The sequence below is a fragment of the Phalaenopsis equestris genome, unplaced genomic scaffold, assembly GCF_001263595.1.
Source record: "Phalaenopsis equestris unplaced genomic scaffold, ASM126359v1 Scaffold207776, whole genome shotgun sequence".
Lineage (NCBI taxonomy): Eukaryota > Viridiplantae > Streptophyta > Magnoliopsida > Asparagales > Orchidaceae > Phalaenopsis > Phalaenopsis equestris.
Genome location: NW_018227078.1, coordinates 7,897 through 11,004, shown reverse-complemented (window position 1 = coordinate 11,004; position 3,108 = coordinate 7,897). Strand labels below are relative to the sequence as shown.

The 3,108-nt window shown below is 31.1% G+C and overlaps 1 long non-coding RNA gene across 1 annotated transcript; it reads left to right on the top strand.

Moving 5' to 3' along the window:
• The first annotated feature begins 402 nt into the window (after positions 1-402).
• On the top strand, positions 403-1,302 carry LOC110036519. The gene is made up of 3 exons (XR_002295237.1): positions 403-851; positions 937-1,014; positions 1,130-1,302. It is a non-coding gene; the product is annotated as an uncharacterized LOC110036519 (long non-coding RNA).
• Positions 1,303-3,108: the final 1,806 nt, after the last annotated feature.

Here is a 3,108-nt window from a genome sequence, read left to right as displayed (position 1 = left end):
GAATCAGCTGTTCTCAAAACGCACAAACCAAACAGGCATACAGATTATCCGGATCAGTTGCTTATCACCAGATTATCACGATAAACAACTTCTCAGGATAAGCTCGATAAACTGCAGCTGCCCCAAACAGACCCTGAAACTTGCCAAACTTGTATTGGAAATCCATAATAGTTCTCTATTTTTATATTTATTTATAACAATCAAGAACAACTTATAAATATGTGTTGTTTTGTATATAGGGGCAGATTTTGGTTTTAGAATTATAAGTTCCTTCCTTTTGAGAAGGTTGTGCTACCAATTCATCTTCCTTGCAACTGTATCTTGTAGTTGGCAGCCTAGATAGTCTTGCCTTATGTATCCTTGTGCTTCCTTTGCATCAATAATATTCGTTTTGCTGTTCTTGGCCTCTAGAATTCTTCTCAGCAATTCTTGATTGTTATTTTGCTGAAATTCTACTCATATCCTTTGCTGGTATCAGTCGTCTTGTCAGCCAAACATTTCCATGTCTGGTAGGTTAGTGGGGTAACTGTTTTATCAGAACATGAGTGAATGGCTTTTGAATAGTTTTGTTATTCTGAAAAAATTGTTGGCTCAATTTGTTATTCCGTGAAACAATTCTAAATTTGCAATTCTAAAACTGCATTATTTTGTACATTTTCTTACACTTGCATGCTGCACGGGGATGTTGTGGTGGAAAGAAATATGCTGCTTATCTACATGTATTAATGAATTTTGTAGATATGTTAGTTTATGCTCTTTAAAGTAACCAGCAAACTTTCTTGTAGGTGAGGTTTGGCGGCTTAATCATATTTGATAATGTTCTATGGCACGGAAAAGTTTCTGATCCCCAAGTAAATCACCATCGGACAAACATGTTTATGCTCCCAAGTTTTAGCTATTTTATCAGTTATTATTTCTCTTTTCTACTTGTAACAGGTGAAAGACATGAAGACTATCAGCCTGAGAAATTTCAATAAAAAAATTCGCGAGGATAGCCGTGTTAGCGTTAGTATGGTCAGGGCATAATCCCGATGTTGTGTTTCTATTCTTTTTTTTTTGTTTTCTCTTAAATGCTTTTGGCTTATCTGTATGGCCTCGCCACCAGATATTAAAAGTTGGCGTCTCGCAGGTACCCATTGGTGATGGCATGACAATCTGCCGTAAAAGGGAATGAGGTTGGCCTGTTTCATTCCGTTAATCTTGATATGTTCAGTAATTTATGACCCAAACAATTAGTCGAGGTTTCAAATGTCTTTATTTTCTTGTTTCCTAGAAATGGGCTCATAATTGATTTGTGGATGACTTGACATGATATTCTTACTATGCTGCTAGCTTTCTTTTATAGAACGTTTTTTGCTCGAAGCCAATCCGGGAGTCGTCGTTGTCCAGGAAACCTTAGTATGGCTCGAAAGCGATTCTTCTGCGTTGATTCAAGCCAAAGAACAACTCCTTGGAATAAGATTAAAAAGAGTGATAAATGTCTTTGTATATATTTTTTTAATTGGTGGCATTTACCTACATACCACACAAGTTTATTTATTTATATATGTCTAACACTTGAACTTTAATGTAAATCATGAACTAGAGATTTTGAATTAATAATTTGTAATCTATATTTACTAGTTGTAAATCAAGAACTAGAATTTTGAACCATCAAAATCTTGAGATTAGTTAAAACATCTACTAATAGAAAACGAATTAATCATTGTTACAAAAATTAAATCAAATGTATAGTTACCCTTTTTTTTATATTTTTACTGTTTTGGTTAAAATGCTTATTTTCAATTAAATTAGATTTTTATTAATTTTTCTTTATATATTATATTATAAAATCAAATCCCACATTTCCTTCATGTTATTGATTAAACCATACGTTTTTCCTCAAATGCAAGCTTATAAGCATGAAAATGCTCGTATTCTTGAAGCGATCTTGCTTGAGCCAGAAAATTTTGATGCTTATTGATTGGGGAGATGAAAGCGGCGAAAAATAGTCTGGAATGATAAGTAGCTAGGGAAGCGAATTGGGAAGTAGCTTAGATTAATAAATAAATTGTAATATCTTATTATTAAATAAGTAATTAAATAAGTTAAATGTTTCTTAATTTTAACTAAATGATATACAAGCTATTACTAAGCATGTTATAAAATTTTTAACAAGCTATTTCTAAAAGAAAAACAAATTAAAAGAAACGTGATCATGAGCATAAATAAACAAGAAAGTTTTATTCAAATTAGATTAAATTAATTTTCTGTATTTTAAAATTTATTTATTTAATAACTTAAATGAAATTTTAAATGAACGTTAATCAAGTTGAGTTTAAGCTATTTAAGGAGGGCATTGGTTCACTTATTGTCCCAAGCGATTTTAGGCAATGACATAAATAATGCTTGTTCGCAAATGAATCAGAGCATTAATTCCTTTATTGTCAACTCATAATGTTTTTCGTAGTCGAAGTTATATTTAGCGGCTTTAAGATTTGAGATTCTCAAGTCACCTTCTCTTGAATAATGTTTTAATGATTTTAATCGTCTTAATTTCAAGAATTCTTCTATTTAGATGTCTTTGACAGAAGGGTGGTACACAATACCCAAGTCTTTGAATTAGAAGAAAATAAAAAAAAAAATTGATGCAAATGACCTAGCTTTTAAGAGAGCTACAATTGGATTTGTTTTATGAAAGTCATCATTAGTGGTGATAAATTAGAAAATCTTTTTGATAGGGAGATTAAAAACATTGGTATTGATAATGGCCAAATTAGGCTTTAATACACATAACTAATGACGAATGATCAAATTCAAGCTTTCATTAAGAGAAGTTCTAAAGCAAATAACCTTTGCTTGGATAGCCTAAGAAATTTGACAAAAAAATAAATAAAAATAAAAAAATCTAATCATGATCAATTGATTTAAACAATTGTTTACCATAATTACCTTGATAAAAGATTTTGTTACTTCTTTTCAAATTTATTATTAGGTTGAGAATGTTGAGATTATTGAACAAGTGACTGAGCTTAGAGCAGTACATTAAGAAGCAAATAAAATGCATTCAACATCCTTGAAATACAGCCCGAAGTACTATGAAGTTCCCTTACCATTTTGCCTAATGAC